A 26,001-nucleotide genomic window follows, 5' to 3' on the forward strand; every position below is an offset into this window, starting at 1 on the left:
GCTCCCGGTGCATGGAGCCTGCTTCTCCCTCTGCCTATGTCTCTGCCTCTCTCTCTCTCTCTCTCTCTCTCTCTCTCTCTCTGTGTGACTATCATAAATAAATTTTTAAAAAATTTGAAAAAAAAAGGAAATAAGTAATTGTCCTCTTGGCAATGGAACTGGGAGGAGAAAAATTTTTGAAAAGCCTCATAAATAGCTTTCTGTTAATTAATTTATTTTTTTAAGATTTTATTTATTCATGAGAGACACACAAAGAGAGAGAGAGAGAGAGAGGCAGAGACACAGGCAGAGGGAGAAGCAGGCTCCATGCAGGGAGCCCGACGTGGGACTCAATCCCGGGTCTCTAGGATCAGGCCCTGGGATTAAGGTGGCGCTAAACCCCTGAGCCACCCGGGCTGCCCAGCTTTCTGTTAATTTACTATTATTATTTTAGGCTTTCTGTTAATTTAATGACCAAACTTTATAGAAAAGATTGAAGTTGCATATATTAGTATCAATAAAGAAACTATTATGAATAGAGGAAAGAGAAAAAAGAAAAGAATGTGACATGACCCAACCCAACACAGCAAGGACTAAACTTGAGAAGGAGCTCAGATAGTGCTGAACAAGCAATGTGGCAGTAACACTGTAAAGAAGATAAGCACTGTGCGCTTGGACACATCTGCCTGGCAACTCCAAAAAGGAATGTCATGGGTAGCAGGAAAAGGGAAAATGTGGCACTTAACTAAGCTAAGTGCTACCTTCATTTCTTACAGGACAGATTGCAAGATAAATGGTATTATGTCCAATTTTATAGATGAAGATATTGAAATACAGAGAAACTCAGTAATGTGATCAAAGCGTACTTGTAGAACACAACAAAACTAGAGTTTAAATAATGATAATGAATGGCAACTAATGTTCACTGTGATGATTTCAGCTTCATACCTCCCCAAAAAAGATTCCACAGGTCAGACTAAGCAAAACGATAGCAGGGGGTGGGGAGTGGGAGGTGGGGGTGTGTCTTCAGGAAGTGCAAGAAAAAGAAAGACAGGATGAATAAACAGAACAGGTGCTCTAGAATGATCTGACAGCTACATGATACATTTAGATGCAGGCAGCCCTGCTAAGAAACTGCTGGAGTAATTAGATCAACTACAAAATCCACATCGGCCCTACAATAACCACAGGAAGTTAGAACAAAAGTTAGCGTAGTTCACTTGGCCTTTTTGAATCAATGATTTAAATGTTTTGGGTATTACTGTACTTTAATCTCCTCGTGGGGTAAGCAAAAGACGAATAGTTGATTTCAAAGCTTAAAACCACAAGTCCTTCCTCTAAGCTCTGTAATTCAAAATGCTTTAAAAAAAAAAAAGATTTTATTTGAGAGAGAGAGTGACAGAGACAGAGATGGAGATAGTGACTGAGAGAGCACAAGTGGGAGGAGAGGGAGACATAGGCTCCCCACTGAGCAGGATGTGGTGCTCAATCATGACCTGAGCAGAAAGCAGACAGCAGATGCTTAACCAACTGAGCCATCTAGGCATCCCCAAAACGGTTTTGTTTTTAATTTTAAAGATTTTATTTATTATTTATTCATGATAGACAGAGAGAGAGAGAGAGAGGCAGAGACACAGGCAGAAGGCGAAGCAGGCTCCATGCAGGGAGCCCGACGTGGGACTCGATCCCGGGGCTCCAGGATTGCACCCTGGGCCAAAGGCAGGCGCCAAACCGCTGAGCCACCCAGGGATCCCCCAAAACGGGTTTTTAACTAAAGGGATACAATGGTAGAAAAAGGACAACAGACTCACAGAAATATTCAGCTACAAAAGCTGTATGACTTTGGGTGTATCACTTAACTCCTCAAGACCCCTGAGGAGGGCAGAAAAGGGATTTCTTCACCTGGGATCATGAACTGACTTTAAGAATGAAACTGTCTTGAAACTGAATATAAACTTTTGTGTATATTTTTCTGGGAATTCACAGCTGCTATCATGATCTCAGAAAGACCCATAAGACACCTAAAAATTAAGAAACAGTGGTCTATGATGGTTGAGATTATCTGCAGCTTTAGGAGTCTATAAGATTTGAGATGTGGAATACAGAAATAGAGGTATTTACTGATTTCCATGTCATTTAATGTAGGTAATTTGCATATTATGATTATGGGTTTCCTAGTGCTTTTTTTTTTTTTTTTCCTAGTGCTTTATCTTAATCATTCTCTCCTGGTCAAAGTACAACAAACAGGTTTCAGAATAAACTACTGAAAAACTTGAGTCTCAAGGTTTTCAATTAAGTCAGCTATCACATTCATTTAAGAGGATGGTTTTTACAGAAAGTACAAGTCTGAACTATGATTTTCCCAAGGTGAACAGGCTGAGTTAATGAGTCTGGCAGGAGAAATGAAAGGATTCACAAAACTAACTTGGAAGTTACCTCAGTTTCTGGAACAGAAATGCCTGGGAGATGGATTGTGTCTAAAATTTGGAACATTCTACAGTCAGATCGAACTACCCACAAGATCACACCTGGCACTAAATTAAACGAAAACAGATTCTGTTTATTAATCATCTGGGAGAAAACAAACAAAAAATGTCAACAATACCAGTGCTTTTAGGGCCTTGCAACAATCTGAAGGCTGGACAACAAGAGAATGTCTGCCTGTAATTAGAAACACTCTCCTGCAGTAGTAGTAGTAGTAGGAGATTCTTCTTCTGGGAGTTTACTCATTAAGAACCTAGTAAAGTGCCGATCATATGAGCAATTCATTTGTTCACGTGACTCAAACAACCCCCTCCTGGTCACCAAAAAAAGCAAATGGAACATAATATAGTTGGTAACAAACACAGTCAGTCTTTTAGTCTCGGCAAACTTTCCCCAAGTAAGTGCACCAAATCTTAACTCTCTGTCAGATTTGTAACCTGTTAGTGCATTATTCTGGCTCAGTAAGAATTAATTTTTCTCATTTGTATCCAGGGATTGCTACTAAGTACTGTTCATCCAAAAGGACAGTGATCAACATAGGCTTTGTGCCCTCCAACAATGCTCTGTCTGATTTACTAAAGAGTTGTGCTTTTGTGGGATTCTTTAACATTCAACCATCTTTTCAAAAAGGATTTACAATAAAGGTCCAGTGGGAGATTTTTTAAAAAGGGTATGAGACACAGATTATAGATGTTGGCTCCCAAGTAAATTAGTGTGGTAGGCAAAACATGAGTCTATATGTAACCACCACAAAAAGAGTGGCGTTTGGGGTGACGGGGAGGGCCTGATATTTTAAAGAATGAAAAAAGTCCCTTCCCACCGCCAGTGAGTAGGATGATAGAAAGAAAGTCAGAGGGGGTCTAATGGAGGAGGGCACATTTGAGTTGAGCTTTAAAAGGAGATTGTGATCTGGTGATGTGATGCTGTGTGTATGCTGAGCCAAATGAGATGGGACTGTGCAAGCCAGAAGAACACTAGGGTGTGGGAGGAATTGGAAAAACACATTCTGTGCAGAGGGCAGAGACCTGAGTGAGAAGGTGAAGAACCCTATGGTGGCCATTCTCAGGCTTATGTATTTAATGCCTTCTAATATATGGTGAGAAAAATACAAATTTTAATAAAATCTCAATGCTGATCCAATACTAGTTTCCCATAATCCAAATTAATATGTTATGCTAAACATAGTGCAGAGAGTAGTAATTTAATTTACTGTTATTTACCTACATGCTTCCCCAGGAGGTGGGTGGAGTAATAGCTGGTAAATACTGTATTGTCACCACTATTTTTTTTTTTCTTCAAATCTTCAAACATTTTTGTTTTGAAGAAGGAATAAGAACAGCTACCTTAGAAACTGGAGATACTCAAGCACTGATCTATTCATAGGGTTTCTACACAGCTGAAGAAGTTTACACCAAATAGACAAAAAATAGTACAGAAGATCCATATACAGAAAGATTTAGAAAAATCCATCCCTAGAAAGCAGATCATCTGGATGCAAAGATCCTGCTGAATACAGGAGAATCAATGGGAAGCAATGTGAAGTCTTCTGCTGAGCCAGATCCTGTAGTCCTGAAAAAGTTCTTTCTCCTCCTGATTAACTGTTTGCCTCCAGTATGGGTTCGAAGAAAGGTGCTGATCATTTGAACTGGTTGTGAAAGTTCCCTTGATTTTTGCTTTCTTGGCTTCCAGTAGAGCCAGCTCTTGCAGCTGTCTTTTACTCAGGACTTTGTGCTCCAGTTGTTTTTCAGTCGTTTTAGCATTGTGTGCAGGAGTCAGCAACTAGCTCCCTAGCCTCAATCTCCTCTTCCTCCATATCCACAGTTGACACAGTATCAGAGCTGAACTTGCCCATGTCTTTAGTCTATTTGGTCATTATCACTTCTTAGGAGACTCTTGTTTCTGAGCATAAATATCCGTTTTCTAAAAACCTCAAACTTGACTACTGCTCCATTCACAGTAAAAGTCACAGGAGCATGCTTCCTGGGACTGGCAGAAGAGTGGCAGTCCACACTTGGCATATTTCTTCCTGTATTTTTTATTGCTCAATACCTTCAGGGCCTCTGAAGATACAGTTTCCTCATCTTCCCTGTTACAAAATTTGTGGGCATGTTTGTCAGTATCAATCACACAGAACCAATCTCAGGGCCTCATGGACAATTTGTCTGACAGGCCAGCACCAGGATCACCTGGCTGCACAGCCAGTGGTAGACAGAAAAACTCCTTGCCATTATCCTGGTCCCAAGCATCTATGAAGACCACTCCCTGGGACACTTCTTTAGGCACAGAGGAGCAAGCCCAAATAAAGAATAATGTATACTAGTTTCTTTTTTAAGAACATTTTGAGTTTTAAAAGGGGTAAAAGAGAAGACCCCCCACAGACAGGGGCACCTGAGTGGCTCAGTTGGTTAAGTGTCAGATTCTTGATAGCTCAGGTCATGATCTCACAATCATGAGATGAAACCACCCCTACCCCTTTGTCAGGATCCATACTTGGTGGGTAGTGTGTTTGAGATTCTATCTCTCCCTCTGTCCCTCCACCCCACTAACACTCTCTCTCTCTCTTTTTTTTTTTTTTTTTAACACTCTCTCTCTTAAAAAACAATAAAATCTTAAAAAAAGACACCCCCCCCACACACACACACAGACAAATTAGAGCCCTGCTTCTTGGATAGTCTCACTTAAGTACAGGGCAGTAAGGGGGCTATGTTGAGGTCAAGACTGATCTGTACCTTTAAAATGAAAAATACCTTCAATACCCTTTAGTTCTAATAAAGTAAAAGGACGTAACATACACACTATAGTGGGAATTAGCAAATAGTTCTGCTTTTGGTTCAGATAGCATACTTGACTCATACACATAAATATTGGCAAGACTTTCAGCTCTGTCAAGTACTAATTCATTCATTTTCAGTGAAGTTATACTCTGATCCTCAAGGTACGAAAACACATAGCAATCCGGCTAATAACTGAACTTAATGGCTGACAAAAAACAAACAACAACAAATTGAGCAACTCTTGACTCAATAACCGAATAATCCATATCCATGAAGATGGATGGAATCCATGCCCCAAAATTTACTCTGAGATGTCAAATTACATATATTTTTTACAGAAAACTTTAGAACTAGTTAAACTGATTAAATGGAAACATATAAAATTAATATAATCTATCATCTTCTCTGCCCAGAACAGGAAATGGAAAATACCAAATAAGGATACAGTGATCTACTTATTGAACAAAAACTTCATAATCACATTATGGCAAAATGATACACATAGGATTATTGTTTTACAAATCTTAAAGTTTATTTTAAAAATGTAAATTACAAAAACATGTAATTTCTCTACCATAAGAAATAATGTGAACTCTTTCCCTATTTTCCCTTTATTTCACTATATGAATTAGAAATAGAGATACCTATAAACTATAAGAGATAGGCTATCCTCAAAGGAATGTTTGAAGTTTATTTCTTTTCACATAAGAGCCCAACCTTTTCATCAACCTCCTACTGAGGACTGCCCAATATTCAAGAAATGAAGGGATTGTTTTATAATGACAAGCATTTTAAAATCCAATTACGGCCTTACAAATATTCTGTCTCATTTCCCCATTGTGAATGAATGAGATTCTCTGGGACTAAATCTTCTGCCTGAGAGCGTAGAATCATCAGGGAGGGAAAAGTTACTCCTATCACTCATTTTTTTCTCCGTAGGAGATGACTTAGAAATCTAGAATGCAGTTTGGTGATGGTGGGAACAATTTTGACCTCACTGATGGGTGAAGGAAACAGTCAAGCATTCTATCAAATACTTGGCCAGATTTCCTTTTCACCTCAAAGGAAAGAATGTTCAACAGGTCAGTCCATCAGCTTGGCTCCCAGCCATGGCAGGCACACAGCTGTAAAGGGATAAAAGGCCTTATTTTTCACTGCCTAGTTGCCTGGATAAAGTCAGTTTGGAGCCTATGTTATCAGAGTGACACCTAGAGCATTATCATTCAGTCTAAAGTAGCTTGCATTAATAAACTATTTTGTAGAGAATTCATCACAAAGCCATACTTGCTCTGAACCATGAAGCTGTAAATACTACTACTATACTGCTACTACAAAAACATGGTATCAAAATTCTTCTAAAATAGCTACTCATAGTGTTTTTTATACCTCATAAAAGCAGACACAGTATAATAGATCTTCTTATATCATCATGTTTCAGAGGCAAGAACTCTGGACTAGGAGCCAAAAGACAAGAGTTGTGATTCTACTTCCATTGCATATTCATTGTGTAACACCCTTGATCAAGTCACATTATTCTTTAGGCTTTAAATTTCATGTCTATAACAGAGATAAATCCTGCTTTACCTACCTCATGGAGCTACTACAAGTAGATGAAGCCTTTGCAAATATAAGAGTACTAGCCTTTCATTCTCTGCAAATAATCCAATCATTTAAGCCTCAAAAGAAACATTATTGCTTTCTAGTAGGCCATAATTCATGCAAAGAATATGAACTCAAAAATACATGACACACGTATTTAACTGTATGTACATATTATCTCTGAAAGAATACATTAAAAATGTATTTTCACTATACTTTTTGAATTTTGTGCAAAATGGAAAAAAATCAAAGATAATCCCAGCTTAAACTTAAAAAGAGACACTTTTGAAAATACTTGGAATACATCTTCATGATGGAGGCACTAAAGGCGTCTGACGATACAGTCCATATTTCTCTATTTTCTTTCTCTTCTGCAGTCTATTTCAAAGGGACAGTGGGGACAGAGGAGGGAGGTATGAGAAATCTATACTCACTGAGACATGGCAATTAGCAATCTGGCCCTCTTAAGAGCTCCAGAGTGGTAGTTCTATTCTAAGAAAAGCACATTAACCATTTTATGGTTTAGTTTTCCCCAAATGGTCAACTCTTTGGGAGTGTTAGAGTGAGAGGTGAAATCAAAACTCTTCGAAAGACATGGTATGAGTAAGGAACAGAATATCAACTTTTATATGGCATCCTTTATATTCTTTATTTGTCATCTCAGTTGATTTGGAACAGCTAAATGCAGGTCCAAATTTGTCAAAGCAATAGCTACTACAGCCAAATGCAAAGTGGGAAATTAAAATAGAAAATTTACAGGCATTTGACTTAATACTATTAATGTTTATACCCAGTAAACCTGGAATGATTCTGTCAATGTAGCTCAGTACCTCTATTCTGACTTATGTTACTTCTATACTTTTGAAAAGATAAAACAAAAAAATGCATTTAATTACAAGATGCAAAAAAGGGCCCCAAAATGAGATATAATTTCTTATGCACCATACTCAAATATCTAAAAATATCCCATTTCTTCCATACCAACCAGTGGCTAGTGCACGGTTTACTTTAATTGGCCTAAAGAGAAGCAAATAGCGCTGAGCAGCCAGCATGCGCAGAACTGTATAACCCAGTCAAGTGACTGTGCTTCTCAAAAGACGAGCTGTGATTTGGGGACTGGCCTTCCATCTGAGTAAGAGAATAACTGGGTAATTCTGAAGGATGTGTAAGTTCTGAAGCAGGAGCCAGCAGAAGGACAAACATGAGGTTAGATGAGAGAGATAAAGACCATATGAATATGGAAATGATAAGTTACAACAGAAGTAGAACAGTACCTCATACCTCAGCATCAATGGACTTGAAAAGTGCCAGAGAAGCAGCAAATAGTTTTACACAAATAGTCTCTTCTTGAAAGAGAGTCCTGTCAAAAAACTGAATGGGCAAAAGTAATCCCTACTGAACAACAGCAGAAATGGAGAAAGGTAAACATAAAATAGCAGGCTAATATAAAAAGAAAATCCGAATACAGTTAAAGATAATGATAAATACAGCTATCAGAACCTGTAGAAACTCCTGTACATAGTCCTGACCAAAAGCTATAAAGGATATTATGTCCTAAAGCTCACAGAATCATCAGAAGGTCAAAGAATTAAAAGCATAATTTAGCAAAACATCCGAGAGATTTTCAAATTTGGGGAACTTCCTCCATACTCCTCACGACAGTCTGAGGCACTGCAGACTGAACACTGAGGTAGTCCAAAACTACTTCCCCAACTACCCCTGTACCATTTGCCACCCCCCCTCACTTAAGTCCAAAATGGGGAAGTCATCTGCTCAATGTCACAGAATCATCTGCTAACTGAATGAAAATCTTAAGGCTCCATATAAATGCTATCAAATCCAGAAAAAAATTAAATCTGTGTGAAAACTGAACTGGGAAAACCTAGCATACCTGAGCATTGTTTTGAGATTTGAAAACACAGCTGTAAAACAAATATAATCCTTCAAATATCAAAAACAAAACCAGCACCCCAACACAAGAACCCAAACTCTTTTAGCCTCTTATAACTCCATTCTAAACCCCAAATCTAAAATCTTCCGTCATGTCACATCTAGGAAAGGTTTCTGCCTCCAGTGAAACAACAGTTAATGACCATTTTCAGGAGATAGTCTGTAGTCAAACTGTCACATAAAAAAGATGGTATGTATTTAATACCTGTCTCATGGTCATAGGCCTTTTACTTAATGTTAAGTAAATCTTCTGGTTCCCTATCAGCTCTAACCACTTATCTACTTGATAATTTCTCCACTTTATATTCTCCTACCTGGCATCTAACTTCTTTTGAATGACAACAAAACTATATATTAAAAGTTAGCAAGCCTACAGGAATATTCTGGTTAACTGGCCATTGGACGGGATGCCTGAGTGGCTTAGCCGTTGAGTGTCTGCCTTTGGCTCAGGGGGTGATCCCAGGTCCTGGGATAGAGTCCCGCATCAGGCTCTCTGCAGGGAGCCTGCTTCTCCCTCTGCCTATGTCTCTGCCTCTCTCTCTGTGTCTCTCATGAATAAATAAAATCTTAAAAAAAAAAAAAAAAAAGGAACTGATCATTGGGTAATCCCTAATGACTGGTACTGATGTGTGATACAAAAGCCTGTTGGTTACTAACAGCAAAATGGACAGGTACTTGTTAGCTTGGTAAACTGATGCTGAATCAGGGTTCATTCTAGTCCTCTGGTCCCCTTCTTCCTCCAAAAAAAAAAAAAAAAATAAGACTGGTAACTTCTCTCAAGAAAGAGAAAATGTAAGCCTCAGAGCTGAAATGTACACTTTAAAATGGTAAATTTTGTGTTATGAATATTTATCATAAAACACCAATAAAAGAAAGAAGTAGGCCTCAATTTGAGATCTGAAGCCTTAACTACTCAATAGAAATTCTGGACTGTTTGCTACTATCCTCAATCCTCTTCAAACACACTTTGTAAGTACGCAGAAAGTTGGGGAAATCTTACATGCTATGGTTCACAGATCGAAACAGGAACTAGACAAAGAAATCATGAAATTAAGTAATCAGGCTGATAGCCCCATACATAGATCTATAGGCTCTGTGTACTGTTAATGAGATCTGTTCTCTTGTTTTAATTTGTCCACTAGGCTCCTGGCTTAGAAATGAACCACAAACTCTGATCATCATCTCTCTCCTGTTGGAGGTTCAGTGTACATAATCTCCAGAGTCTTAAATGATGGATCAGATGCTCCAACAAACAAATGAACATCTCATAATAAGAAAAGAAAAGCTGATATATGCACAGATGAAATAACTACTACTAGAAACTGGATATGCAACCATGATTCTTTAAAATAGTGGTCTACATCTGGATTGATCATATTTCTAGGTGATAATGTTTCACTCTCCAGTCTGGGCTGAAGAAGGACCATAAGAAGGGACTGATAACTAAGACCAACTCTGTCAAGATAAGGTAAGACTGTAGTCCACCTATGCTAAACATGACATAGTGGTTATTTCAGGGAATCTTTGTCCAAGAAAGACCAACTGTAAATCAATGAATAACTTCATTGTTTGATTCAGGGAATTCCCAATACATTAATTTATTAGAGTCAAGAGTCTTATCACCTGAGCAAACAACTTCCTTATCTAACATGTTTATGTATTGGGCTCCTGGGTGGCTCAGTGATTGAACGTCTGCCTTTGGCTCAGATCATGATCCTGGGGTCCTGGGATCAAGTTGTGAATCAGGCTCCATGCAGGGAGCCTGCTTCTCCCTCTGCCTATGTCTCTGTATCTCATGAATAAATAAATAAAATCTTTTTTTTTTTTAATTTTTATTTATTTATGATAGTCACACAGAGAGAGAGAGAGAGAGGCAGAGACACAGGCAGAGGGAGAAGCAGGCTCCATGCACCGGGAGCCCGACGTGGGATTCCATCCTGGGTCTCCAGGATTGCGCCCTGGGCCAAAGGCAGGCGCTAAACCGCTGCGCCACCCAGGGATCCCAAATAAAATCTTTTTAAAAACATATTTATGTTTTATATTTATGTATCATGGATTGCTTTAAGATCTTTACTTTGAAGTGTCCACCAATCCTAAATTATCGTATCACAAATTTGTCTAATCACAATCAGTTCCCTTTTTTAAAAGACGCTTTGGGGGATCCCTGGGTGGCGCAGCGGTTTAGTGCCTGCCTTTGGCCCAGGGCGCAATCCTGGAGACCCGGGATCGAATCCCACATCGGGCTCCAGGTGCAAGGAGCCTGCTTCTCCCTCTGCCTGTGTCTCTGCCTCTCTCTCTCTCTTACTGTGTGCCTATCATAAATAAATAAAATTAAATTAAAAATTAAAAAAAAAAAAAGACACTTTGGGGCAGCCCAGTGGCTCAGCGGTTTAGCGCTGCCTTTAGCCCAGGGCCTGGTCCTGGGGTCCCGGGATCGAGTCCCACGTCGGGCTCCCTGCATGGAGCCTGCTTCTCCCTCTGCCTGTGTCTCTGCCTCTCTCTCTCTCTCTCTGTGTGTCTCTCATGAATAAATAAAATCTTAAAAAATAAATAAATAAAAATAAAAGACGTTTGAAGCCACTTGATCTCAGACTTCAAAGTCATCTAAATATCCCAATTTTGACTTCTTCCTGTCAAGGTAGTATTCTCCTTTCTATATTAAGCTCTAATAAATTCAGCTTTGCTTTATTAACAGATTGGTGAAATTTAGGAAAGTATACCAGGGTCCAAAGGAGATGACTCCACTGGAAAAACTCAACTGACTATTTTAAAAACTGAATCTTCTGGTGTATACAAACATTAGTAATGTACGTAATGTAAACTAATAAAATCTTTAGAAGTTTCCCACATTTTTTTTTAAAGATTTTATTTATTCATGATAGTCACACAGAGAGAGAAAGAGAGAGAGAGAGAGAGAGGCAGAGACACAGGCAGAAGGAGAAGCAGGCTCCATGCAAGGAGCCCGATGCGGTATTCAATCCCAGGTCTCCAGGATCGCGCCCTGGGCCAAAGGCAGGCGCCAAACCTCTGCGCCACCCAGGGATCCCCCCACATTTTTTTCTTACTTAGATAACATCAATCTAGAGTTGACAGAATGAGGTACTACTAAGTATATGTCAACAATCACCACTGCATTAAACTATAAATGCTGAAATGATTATCAATTAAACACTTTGGGAAATATTGATAGATTTTTAAATATTGATAGATTAATGTAAACATTAATAAAGATGCAATATTTTACAATTGTTCATAATCTCCAAATCACATCTTTGCATTTTTAAAGTGGTAATTTTCTATTATAAAATTATTTGAAAAAATAAATAAATAAACTGATTTGACTCTGAAACCAAAGCGCAAAGAACAAACGACCAAGAAAATACTTTTAATGGTATTCCAACAGAGCCAATGATCCCCATATGACCTGAATAAGTCCCAACTCCCAACGCTTCAGTTGGAATACATGGAAAACTACAAAGCAACATATTTTGACTCCAAGTGGTTGCCTATCAAATATCATTCCAGGGGATCCCCGGGTGGCTCAGCAGTTTGGCACCTGCCTTTGGCCCAGGACGCGATACTGGAGTCTTCGGGATCGAGTCCCGTGTCAGGCTCCTGGCATGGAGCCTGCTTCTCCCTCTACCTGTGTCTCTGCTTCTCTCTCTATCATGAATAAATAAATAAAATCTTTAAAAAAAATCATTCCATAAAACAATACTATCTTTCTGAGGAAGGGGAAATACTGTTACAGAGAGTCGTCAAAGTAAAGAAAGGGAGTCATTTGCTGGGAGAAGTGAAAGGAGATATGTGGAACAGTTGCAGGTCCTTTTAGAATTACTGTTTTAAAAAACTTCATAAGGTATGTCAATGGTTTAAATATGCATTACTTCTCATGTAAAGAACATTCACCTCAAGTAATGGAAACAAAGGACATTCCCAGCTATTTCTTTTTTTTTTTTTAAAGATTTTATTTATTATTCATGAGAGAGACACAGAGAGAGGCAGAGACATAGGCAGAGGGAGAAGCAGGTCCCCTGCAGTAAGACCGATGTGGGACTCGATCCCAGGACCCCGGAACCATGACCTGAGCTGAAGGCAGACTCTCAACCACTGAGCCACACAGGTGCCCCATTCCCAGCTATTTCTTAGCACTAATTACTATACAGTCTGTAGGACTGGTTATGCAGCACAGACTTTGGAGAGAACTGGGATGAAATTTAGGTTCTTTCAGGTACTAGCTGGACTAATTATCTAACTTTTGTAAGCCTAAAGTTCCTTATCTATAAATGGGAGTATTTGTTACATATGTAGGAATGAGTAAGGCAAAACATATTAAAGCACCTATGAGTGCTCACTGTAAGCATACAATAAATATTATACTTCTAGAAGAGTATTAACGTTGTACTGCCCTAATTCCAAAATAAATCAATAAATCAATCTTAAAAGTAAGGAAATAGGGACACCTGGGTGGCTCAGCGGTTGAGTATCTGCCTTTGGCTCAGGGCATGGTCCCAGGGTCCCGCATCAGGTCCTGCATCGGGCTCCCTGCGTGGAGCCTGCTCCTCCCTCTGCCTGTGTCTCTGCCTCTCTCTCTGTGTGTATCTCATGAATAAATAAATTCTTTAAAAAAAAAAAAAAGGAAATAAAATAAATAGAGGTTTTCTTTTTAAACCTCAACTCCAGGATTAAGTTTATAAATCTGTAGACTCTTACCTACAGGAAGGCAACTTCAATTTAAATAGTTCAATTATGGGGATTCCTGGGTGGCTCAGCTGTTTGGTGCCTGCCTTAGGCCCAGGGCGTGATCCTGGAGTCCTGGGAACTAGTCTCGCATAGTGCTCCTTGCGTGGGGCCTGCTTCTCCCTCTGCCTATGTCTCTGCCTCTCTCTCTCTCTGTGTCTCTCATGAATAAATAAATAAAATCTTTAAAATAAATAGATAGATAGTTCAATACGTTAGAATAAAGTGTAGTAAAGGCATAAATTAATTTAGGAAATTATGGTCGAAAAATCTTATCCCAATGGAAAGAACAGTTTTAAAGGACTTCATCAAGTTTGCTTATTAGCCCAAATAAGTGTGGAATTTCTGCCTGCCTCTTACCCTCATCTCTCCATCTAGTATCCATAAACAAATCCAGAAGTGATACCTATTTTCAATTTCATTTAGGCTGTTTCTAAGTAAATATCAGAGGATTAAAGTTTTGATTTTGTTCACTCAAGTTTTAAGGCTCTTAAGAGCCTTTATATTTAAATCCAACTGTTAAGATCCAGTTATCTTTGTTTTTTTTTGTTTTTTTTTTTTTCTAATTTTTATTTATTTATGATAGTCACACACAGAGAGAGAGAGAGAGAGGCAGAGACACAGGCAGAGGGAGAAGCAGGCTCCATGCACCGGGAGCCCGACGTGGGATTCGATCCTGGGTCTCCAGGATCGCGCCCTGGGCCAAAGGCAGGCGCTAAACCGCTGCGCCACCCAGGGATCCCAAGATCCAGTTATCTTTGAATATGCAAATAGACCAAGGCTAATAGCTATCTAAAAATCATTTTTTTTCAATCACGGGAAATGTTTCTAGCCCACCATTGGCAGTCAATGCACTTCTCATATCACATCAAACTCAAGTTGATTCATTCTGTGAAAATAAATCTTACTTGTGGCCAACTGGTCAACTTATAAATAAGCAAGATCAATGACTTTGACAATTCAATTTAAACATATTGCATTCATCTGGGTTTATTATTTCAAATCACTTGACAGCCAACTGTAAACAGGTAGTATAAATCAGTGCAAAAGAGGTCCAGAGGTACACTACCATAATTCTTCCAAATACACTCTTACAACAGTATCTTTAAAATTTTGATGATCACAATTATTCTTCAGAGAATATTGGGAAATTTAACGTCTAAAATCCAGGGCTTTGATTAAAGGTCTATGAATCATTAAATGGTCTACACCAGAAATAGAGCAGATAAAGATCCATGACTGGAGGAAATTTTCTGTTTCAAAGATATTATTTTAAATTCTAACATGTGATACAAATGAAATGCCTCATGGACTACAGAAAGAGGACAGACCGAATAACCTAAGTGAGCCACAAAAAGCAGGCAAGCATTTCCCAAGAGAAATCTTACAACATCATTTTTCCGAGAGAAATCTTACTTATATCACAGAACTTGACTGGGGAAAGGCTCTCTGTATTAGGTGAATATATTCAATTTATATACCTATTCAGAAGCAAGAGATGATTTCTAATAACAGAAAACATATTTTTGTTTTAATTTTAAAAGGAAAAAAGAAGATGGAGATAGGATGGTTAGTAGAAAGTCAATTTTGGGTTGCTCTTTCTCTAAAAATCTTGCTTCTGGTGCCAAGGAATTTTTTATTTTTAACCCATCTACCTGGATTTTCTATGTTCCTTATTTTTACCTCAGTATACAAGAAAAAAGCTTCAAGTATGTATGTATGTATTTATAAAGATTGATTGATTGATTTATTTATTTATTTATTTATTTATTTATGATGGACATAGAGGCAGAGACACTGGAGGAGGGAGAAGCAGGCTCCATGCCGGGAGCCCGACGTGAGACTCAATCACGGGACTCCAGGATTGCACCCTGGGCCAAAGGCAGGCGCCAAACCGCTGAGCCACCCAGGAATCCCCAAGCTTCAAGTATTTAAATGAGACCTACCCTTTCTATAATACATACTAAATAAAATCCACAAAATAAAACATTGTGAATTAAAATATACACATTTTAGTTGTGAACAGTACTGTACACTCTATATGTCTACTCTGCATCATTTGTCTGATTAAGAATCTTATAACACAAAAAATAAAAATAATAAAAAAGAATCTTGTAACACCATAAATGTTGATAGATAATTATGCCATTAACATAAGGAATTCAAAAAAAAACATAAGGAATTCAGACACATATACACAAACCAATTTATATAATCCATGATGGATTTTAAAATAAAAATAAAATAAAAACGTAGGACATACTAAGATACCTTAGAATATTTTATTTAATTAATTAACTTACTAAAAACCTTTAGCTGTTACTTTAATGTTTAAACTTTATCTGAAAATTAGCAAATACACAGGGGCACACAGCTGGCTCAGCCAAAGAAGCGTGCGACTCTTGATCTTGGGGTTCTGAGTTTGAGCCCCAAGTTGGATTTTGACATTGCTTAAAAATAAAATCTTTTTTAAAAATGAGCAAATACACATTTTAAAATATAAATATGGGATAATTTTGGCCTAAGAGCAAGTTAATGAAGTTTCAGAAGAGTATGCATTAATACCTTTCTTTCCAAAAGTTCTTCCACTGAATAAATTATCTCATTATCCATGACTTATCAAAATAATTTATTCAACTGGTTACTAAAATTATCCCCGCTTTCCAGACAAAGAAACAGTGTATAAGAATGGGAAGCTGGCTTCTCTGGTTTAAATCAGTCGCTTGGGGCACCTGGGTGGCTCAGTCAGTTTAGTTTCCAACTCTTGATTTCAGCTCAGGCTATGCATGACCTCAGGGTCATGAGATCAGTCCTTGTTGGGCTCTGTGCTCAGTGTGGAGTCTGCTGAAGATTCTCTCTCCCTCCCCATCCTGGTTCTTGCACTCTCAAAAGATAAGATAGAGTCTCTTACTGGTTCATTTTGGGGCCATTAAAAATTTCTAAGTTTTTCTGATTTTATTTTGTTCCCCTGCCCTCTTAGGGGTAGTGCCTCAATTAAAAATAAACACAAGAGGGATGACTGGGTGACTCAGTGGTTGAGCATCTGCCTTTGGCTCAGGTTGTGATCCCAGGATCCTGGGATCAAGTCCCCCACCAGGCTCCCTGCGAGGAGCCTGCTTCTCCCTCTGCCTGTGTCTCTTGCGTCTCTCTGTGTCTCTCATGAATAAATAAAATCTTTTTTTTTTATAAATAAAATCTTAAAAAACTAAAAAACACAAGAAAATTCCTATAAATGTAAGTTATCTTTTCAAGTTATCTTTTCCTTGTTTCACTAATACCCTAATAGAATTATACGTAAGTCTCAGAAACACAAAAAACAGAAAAGATAAGCAGCAGATTCTTTTTCCAGAGATGACTAATCATCCTTGCCTTAGAATTTAAGATTAAGTAGATATAGTTTACATCATTAACCGCCACCAAAATAGATCAGACAAAAGTATCATGCATCTGCGTGTTGGCTTAAGGCTACAGTTTCTACTTATGACAAAATTCAATTTTTTTTTCATATTCAGCTTTCTTTTTTCACATAGTAAGGAAAGTAACTGACCAGGTAAGACTATGAAATTGTTAATTCAATTCCTATTCTACCAGTTAATTTATGCTATGATTTGGGAGAAGCCAATCATTAATCTCATCTTTTGCCATTAGAATTCTCTGAATCTGAACTATGGTGAAAAGAGAAAAACACATTTTTTTCAAACCTTTCCCCTATAAAAAATAATAGACTCATACTTTTCTGAAGCCCTCTGACAATTTTGATAGTATAACTACCAACTCACAACAGCTTATATCTGAAAAATATCCACTTCTAAATAGAGGGATCATTTAAATTGTCTCTGATACAAAAAGTTGTGTTCTTATGAGATGTATTGATTTAATCTACTGATGACAGCTTAAACTTACATTTTCAGAACACAAGAGTAACTAATAATTCAGGATGAAAGATTCCAATCCTTAAAGTCAATATTCAGGATCAGTATCTGAATGAGAACTTGACTCACAGCAAGCCTTGGAGCTGCTCCTCCATTCTAAAAATATCTGCCACAGGGCACCTTATTCATTCTGAACTGAATAAGAATTTCAAATCTATGTTCTAATTCTTACTTGGTGCAACCATGACATCACAGAATAGGCAATGGCACAAATAACTTTGCTACAGTAATTTGGCTACAAGTTTTGACTATCCTGAAATTCTGCCTTTAAACATTAAAATCCTAATGAAGTAAGTTCTTGGCTAATCACAAAACATTCACACCCTCTCTGGCAGTATTTTTCTTTTAAGATAATTGAGGGCAATGAGGCACGTGGGTGGCTCAGTGAGTTGGTCCTTGGACTCTTGGTTTTGGCTCAGTTCATGATCTCAGGGTTGTGGCATGGAGCTCCATGATGGGCTCTGTGCTTAGTGCAGTCTGCTTGAGATTCTTTCCCTCTCCTTCTGCCCCTCCTCTGCCTGCCTGTCTCCCTCCCTCTCTCTAATAAAATAAATGATCTTTAAAAAAAAAAAAAAAGATGACTGAAGGCAGTTTCAGGATGGCAGTGATCACAGTTTGAACCATCACAATACCAGGCACATACTAGCATTCTATACACATTTTTTATTTGGTTGACAGAAACTCTATCTGATCTCTAGGCTTCCAAAGGCAAGCCCTCAATCACTGGGGTCACAAGGAAATAAACAGCTACTCCCCAACTTCTTCCTTTTGAGTCTATTTTTCAGGCTTCTTAACTTTAACATCAATTCTCTAACACAGCCCCAAATTAAAACCAAAACTATGCAATGGCTTCAAGCTGGACAGGACAAGATATTACTAAAGAGATCAAAGAGCACCACTCTCAGAAAATGAAGCTCACTATTTTGGTTTCTCAATGGAAAAGCACTAGGAGAGAGAAGAAAAAGGTTATTACACTTCTGGAGTTCCTCTGCACATGTCTGAAGGAATTCATCACCATCATCTATTTAAATCCAATTCTCGGGCAGCCCTGGTGGCGCAGCGGTTTAGTGCCACCTGCAGCCTAAGGCGTGATCCTGGAGACCCTGGATCGAGTCCCACATCAGGCTCCCTGCATGGAGCCTGCTTCTCCCTCTGCCTGTGTCTCTGCCTCTCTCTCTCTCTCTCTGCATCTCTATGAATTAAAAAAAAAAAAAAAATCCAATTCTCCTGGCAGAAACTGCTCAAGCTTCAAATGAAGCTTTTAGAACTGACCAAGAAAAAAAAATCCAATATGAATAAACATCAATGGGTTAGATCTGAATGGAAAAAAAGACAACTTCTGATAAGCTGACTTACCTCATGAGGATGTTATCTTTTTTTTTTTTTTTTTTTTAGAATGTTATCTTTTTAAACTTTCCCCCTCATATACATCCTTTTAAAAATTTCTAAGGCAGCCCCGGTGGCCCAGAGGTTTAGCGCCGCCTTCAGCCCAGGGTGTGATCCTGGAGATCCAGGATCAAGTCCCACGTCAGGCTCCCTGGATGGTGCCTGCTTCTCCCTCTGCCTGTGTCTCTGCCTCTCACTCTCTGTGTCTGTCATGAATAAATGAATAAAATCTTTAAAAAAAATAAAAATAAAGAGCAAAATGTGATTATGTCCCCAAGATAACAAATGGAAAAATAATTCAGAAGAGAAATCATAGGAAAGCCATCTCCTAAACAGAAAGAAAAACCCCTCTCCTTAGTTTCTCAACAGCTGCTTAAGGAAAGGAAAAGAAAGCCTGCTAGCTCCTACTGAGTCTAACAAATCTGTACCTCTGTTCTTCACCAATTCCAGTCAGTTTTCACAATCTGAGTGCCCCAGAAGTCTAAGTCAATAAAGATTCTGTGTAAAATTTTAAATGCTCTTTATCCAAGTAAAATTTGCTAAGTGAAAGAATAAAAAGGAACTTGACTCTTTGTAAAAGGAAATACAAACAGTGGTACTGCTTCCATCTAATTGCCTCAAACCACTACAAACAGATATTCAATTTGTATGGTTATTTTTAAGATTTTACTTATTTATTCACGAGACAAACACAGAGAGAGAGAGAGAGAGAGAGAGAGAGAGAGGCAGAGACACAGGCAGAGGGAGAAGCAGGCTGCTCCACTCAGGGAGCCCAACGTGGGACTCGATCCCGGGTTTCCAGGATCAAGCCCTGGGCCAAAGGCAGCGCTAAACCGCTGAGCCGGTGGGCTGCCCCAGATATTCAATTTGTTATAGCAATTTTGTTTTGTGAGAAATGAAACTGTAAATTATACTTTTGTTCTACAGAAAGTAGAAAACTTTCCTTAAAATATAAGGGAGAAAGGAGATAAAAGCCAGAAGAATCTATGTTTAAGGCTTAATTTTTAAAAAAGCATAAGATCCCTGGATGGCTCAGTGGTTTAGTGCCTGCCTTCAGCCCAGGGTGTGATCCTGGAGACTCGGGATCGAGTTCTGCGTTGGGCTCCCTGCATGGAGCCTGCTTCTCCCTCTGCCTGTGTCTCTGCCTCTCAATCTCAATCGCGTGCTCTCTCTCTCTCTCTCTCATGAATAAATAAAATCTTAAAAAAAAAAAAAAAAAGCCACCTTGATGTTACTGGGCCAAACAGTTGTAAGCAGGCATTTAACTTTTTATATAAACAAAAAAATTATAAAGAGAGGTTAAGTATGCTAACTATCCTTCAATGACAGGATAGTACTGCACAATGAAGAATGGTCCCCCCTGACTGCCCAAAGTATTCCTACTGAAAAACACTGACTTAAACCATGTTCCTATTAGCACGTCACAAGGTAAAATATCTATAGATTCTTATTCTAAAATATTTAAATATAAGGCATCTGCCTTACCAACAAGATATTCCACTATATGCAAATTAAAAATATAATTTCCCCAAATTTTGTTTGAAAAATCACACATGACATTATATATTCAAATTTTAGAAATAGCATCAAATATTTAAAGAGATATTTATTTTTTCAGTTATTTATCGTTTAGTTTGAACCAGGCTTATAATTCTGAGCTTTAAGCATTTTTTTGACAGACCAGGCAATAACACTTATAAGCACTTCTCTGTAATGCTGAAATGTAGTATTTTCTTTTGTATCTTTTTTTTTTTTAAGATTTTTATTTATTCATGAGAGACACAGAGAGAGAGGCAGAAGACAGGGGCAGAAGGAGAAGCAGGCTGCCCAGAGGGAGCCCAAGGCAGGATTCGCTCCCCAGACCCAGGATCATGCCCTGAGTCAAAGCAGATGTTCAATCACTGAGACATCCAGGTGACCCTCTTTTGAATTTTTAGAAAGTATAATTTCATCAGCTGCCTCAAAATACAAGCATAGTATATATCTCTAATAAAGGATTAAACTGTATTACAGAGATGCCTGGGTAGCGCTGTCAGTTAAGCATCCAACTCTTTTTTTTTTTTTTTAAAGCATCCAACTCTTGATTTCTGCTCAGGTTGTGGCCTTACCATCATGAGATCATGCCCTGAGTCAGCCTGCACACTCAACACGGAGTATGTTTCAGGTCTCTCTCTCTCTCTCCCTCCACCTCTCCCCCAACCCTGCTTGCACACATGCTTGCTCTCTCTCTAAAATGAGTGAATAAATTTAAAAATCCTTTAACTGTATTATACTTTTCTGTGGAGGGTGAAATTTTGTTTATTCCATTTTTTATTCATGTGCCTAGTATAGCTAGTACACAGTAGGTGCTTATGTTTGTTTCAAGAATAACTAAACAAGGTTACTGAAAACTAAAAAACTACATGATAAAGAAAACCTGGGGATCCCTGAGTGGCTCAGTGGTTTAGCGCCTGCCTTCAGCCCAGGGTGTGGTCCTGGGGTCCTGGGATCCAGTCCCACATCAGGCTCTCTGCATGGAGCCTGCTTCTCCCTCTACATCTCTCTTGCTCTCTCTCTCTCTCTCTCCCGAGTCTCTCATGAGTAAATAAATAAAATCTTCAAAAAAGAAAAAGAAAAAGAAAGCCCACCTGTGTGCCTTTATTTTCCAGAGAATTAGCTAATTTTATACTGAAAAGGCTTAATAGTAATTTTATACAATTGAGAAACATATGGATGAAGGTCACAATGAATTAAATGACTGTTCTAGCACAGAACAGACAAAGAGCAAGAAGAGGGCACTTATTTGGAAAACATACACCTAGTCAACAAAGGACAAAATACACAGAAGTGAGAGCAGGAAGGACAGCAATTGGTTCCTTCTATTTGTCGTGTTCTAAACTTTTTCCATCACACAGAACTACAAATTTTAGCCCACCTTCCAACACTTACACCCACACCTAGGATCAATATTTGTGAATTATTTTCCTTCCAGATATTTGGTCAGGGAGGAAGGTGAGATTATTATTCAGAGAACATACAGCTGTTGAGGAGTACTAGCACTGCAAGGGGTACTAAACTGACTGTACTAATTGTGTCCTAAAAAGTAAATCCTTTCCTTTCTTATAATAGTCATTCAAAAGCTTTTTTCTGAAGATGGGTAAGAAATTCCATCAAGTTTTGAGTATGTGTTTTTATAATGTGGCCAACGTTAAAGCTGGTGGGAAAAAGAGCTGCAAGACTCAACTGATAGGATACCATGATGTCCTGGAATCTTATTATATCTTGGCCAATATGCTGACTTAAAAAGATAAGCACATGGAGAGCAGCGGCTCTGCTTCATGCCAGGCAGTGTCTCCACAGGGTGTGGGTTTCCTAGTGTAACAGCAGTTATACCATATGGTGCTGCTTTTATTGGCATGGGCAGGATAGAAGCTGCCAAAAATCCAATGTGCTATTTTGGGCCATGAAACGTGATAATTCCCAAATTTAAAACATTAAGAATTGTTTAACCAAAAAAGATCTTTTTTAAGATTTCAAATATTGGACTTTTGTAATTCAAGGCTCAACTGGGTAACAGCTCTCAGTCTTTGAAATCAGACAAAGACACAAACAAAAGTCAAGAGTTGGGGAATAAGCTTAGCAGCTATTCTCTGAAAATAACATTTTTAAAGGATTTAAACAGAAACTCTATAGTTATAAATATAAGGGTACAATGTGTAGTTTTTGAAATACTACATTTTGAAAACAACAAATAAGGGCAGTGATGTGAGAAGGTTAAAGACAGTTCATTAATACAATGGATTCTATATTTCTCTCTAGCCACTTCTACAAGTTTTAGCACAGTAACACACCTCCAACTACTCAAATAAGATGATCTAATGTTTGAAGTCAGAACAAGCCTAGAGATACTCATGTTGAATCCAACAAACTATTTAACCCTTACAAGTGCAGCCGTAGTTTGGAATAATTGGGTCCAGGATTTAAAAAAAAAAAAAAACTTCAAATGCTATATTGAGGCTGGTAATATTAATTTCAGAAAGGCAATTTTTGAGCTTCCACACTTATGTCAATGCTAGCCTTTTCCCCAAGCCTGTTCCTTTCTCCTGAATTAGGTTAATTATAGGTAATAAAAATAGCTTTTCGTTTGCCCTGAAATAAAATGGGTTTTATGAACTGCTTTACATAAGGCAAAAAATTTTAAGATAAGGACTAAGCTGAATCTAAAATTACAAGTAGGGGCAGCCTAGGTGGCTCAGCGGTTTAGCGCTGCCTTCAGCCCAGGGCCTGATCCTGGAGACCCTGAATCAAGTCCCACATCAGGCTCCCTGCATGAGCCTGATTCTCCCTCTGCCTGTGTCTCTGCCTTTCTCTCTGTGTCTCTTATGAATAAATAAATCTTTTTTTAAAATTTTTATTTTATTTATGATAGTCACACACAGAGAGAGAGAGAGAGAGAGGCAGAGACATAGGCAGAGGGAGAAGCAGGCTCCATGCACCTGGAGCCCGATGTGGGATTCGATCCCGGGTCTCCAGGATCGCACCCTGGGCCAAACGCAGGCGCCAAACCGCTGCGCCACCCAGGGATCCCCAAATAAATAAAATCTTTATAAAAAAATTTTTAAATAAAAATAAAATTACAAGTGAAAACTCCATTTTCCTGCCCACCCAACATATTCCCTAACAATAAACACAAATTATTAAGATTTGTGATTAGGTGATTTGGATTAGGGTGAATTGTAAATGCAAGTAACATTCACCTAAAAAGAGCTCTGGTCTAGCCAACCCAAATATGTAGAAACATTCGTACAAGCAACTAAGGTTCTCAAAATGTATCAACACCAGCATCTGCAAATTCTTAGGCCCTCAACCTTAGATCTACTAAATCTGCCTTCTAATGAAGCTTCCAGGTGATTCAATGGATGCTCAAGTTTAAGAACCACTAAGGATTTTTGATTTAAGAAAAGGTTTGCAGGGGCATCTGGGTGACCTAGTCGTTTAAGCATCTGACTCTTGGTTTCAGTTGAAGTAGTGATCTCAGGATTGTGAGATCGAGCAGTCAGGCTCCACACTCAGTGGGGAATCTGCTGAAGATTCTTTCCCTCTCCTGCTGCCCCTTTTCTCCATGCATTCTCTTTCTCTTCCTCTTTCAAATAAATATATCTAAAAAAAAAAAAAAAAGAGAGAGAGAGAGAGAGAGAGAGAGAGAGAGACCAAGTATGCCAAACACAGATTATTATTGCTGAAAAGCAATTTAACAATTTTTGCTTGCTGTTATACTTGCTGTTATAATTTCCTGAGACTATTAATGCCTAGAACTATATTAATCAGAAGCTGATGACAAGAAATAAGAAATTCCTTTGAGTGCTACATCTTTTTTTTAATTATTATTTTAAAAATTTCTACACCCAAGGTGAGGCTCGAACTCACAACCCTGATTATCACATCCAGAGCCACATGCTCTACCTACTGAACCAGCCAAGTGCCCCCCCCCCTTTTTTTTAATTAAAAAAGACCAACTTTAAAGTGGAGTTGGTCAATTTGTGTACAGGTGTGTGTGTTGATGGTCAGTGGATTGCCTTTAAATGTTATACTAAAGGCTATAATGATGTCATATGGTTGTTTTCAAATGTATGAGGTGAATCATGTACCAGAGACTTATTGGAGAGGAAGAGGAGAAAAGAGAAGATATCTCTTTAGAATATTTGTTTTCAGGGCACATGGTTGGCTCAGTCAGTAGAGCATGTGACTCTTGATTTCAGGGTTGTGAGTTCAAGCCCCACACTGGGTGCGGAGCCTACTTAAAATAAAATAAAAGATTTAAAAATAAAGTACTTTTTTTCACCTGCAGGCTATTAAAGATTTTACGCACTAGTCCAAGTAGACACAATAGAAGCTAGTCTAGAACAAGAAGGTAATTACAACTAGAAGAAAATGTAAAGTATCTTTCCAGTTTTTCTTTTTCTACAGTCCTTCTTCACCTTTCCTCCTGAAGAATTTTTAACCAAAGAAGTTTGAAGTATATACAGTTTAAGCCACTGCTACGACCTAGTTTGGGAACGTGGAAAATAGGCTATATAAAAATTTTCCTGAACAATCAAAAGCATATCCAACATTTGCCTGAGACTCAGTATTGTCTTCTATGGGATTAATTACTATGTTTTCCTTCAAGTGTCTTGACTTGGAAGATATGAACTCTGTTTAAACCAATGTTCAACCTATGCTTTGGTTCTAAGTTCCTTCACCAGTTTTGAAAACATCTGACCAACACTAGCCTGTACATGAAGGAAAATAATTCTTAGGGGAATTAAATATGGTACTGGAAGGAGACTTTGAAGAATATTTGTCATTTGAGCTGGGCCTTGAAAGATGAGGGGGAACTTCCACAAAGGAGAAGGAAGAGAGATTTCAGGCTTCAAGAACAATGTTCACTCCTTCATTTCTTCTGGTGTAGGCACTGGAGATGTGTGCTGAATGACGCAATCATAGGCACTCCCTCAAGGAGCTGACATTTGAGAGCGTTAAGGTAATGAAAAAATAGGCAGACAGCTAAAATTACAGCTAATTTTGTTGTGAAAGAAACAAATTAGTGAATAATGAGTTAACAGTGGAAAGTTTATTTTAGTTGGGGAGGGCAGGAAAATCTCTGTGCAGATGTCCTTTAAGCTGAGCTCTGAGGAGAGGATGCAGCTATGCAAAAGCAGGGGAAAGGTAAGGTGTAGCAAGAGCATTCTAAGCAAAGGGAACATCATATTGGAAAGAATCTGGCCAAGTTTGAGCAGCTAAAGACAACAGGTGTGGAAAGAGCCCAGAAGGAAGTAAAGTAGCAGAAAATGCATTCAAAAGGAAGTCAGGAAGGAGTTTGGATTTTATTGGAAGTGTAATGGGAGGGGTGCCTGGGTCAGCTGGGCCACTGCCTTCAACTAAGGTCATGATCCCAGGGTCCTGGGATTGAGCCCCAAGTTCAGTGGGGAGTCTGCTTCTCCCTCTTCTTCTTCCCCTCCCCTCACTTGTGTCAGCTTGAATCTAAGAAAGAAGAAAGAAAAGAAAAGAAAGAAAAGAAAAGAAAAGAAAAGAAAAGAAAAGAAAAGAAAAGAAAAGAAAAGAAAGAGAAAGAAATGCAATGAGAAAGTGTTAAAAGATTTCAATTAGGGGATGGACATGATGAAGTTATTTTTATG

The 26,001-nt window shown here is 38.4% G+C and overlaps 1 protein-coding gene and 1 pseudogene across 1 annotated transcript in view; both read right to left on the reverse strand.

Annotated features, from left to right (window-relative positions):
• Positions 1-26,001, reverse strand: part of GLG1 (golgi glycoprotein 1) — a 148,168-nt gene that overhangs the window by 61,527 nt on the left and 60,640 nt on the right. The gene's annotated exons all lie outside the window — the stretch shown is intronic.
• LOC140624481 (STING ER exit protein pseudogene) lies at positions 2,565-4,614 on the reverse strand (annotated as a pseudogene).

Source organism: Canis lupus, chromosome 3 (assembly GCF_048164855.1).
Source record: "Canis lupus baileyi chromosome 3, mCanLup2.hap1, whole genome shotgun sequence".
NCBI lineage: Eukaryota > Metazoa > Chordata > Mammalia > Carnivora > Canidae > Canis > Canis lupus.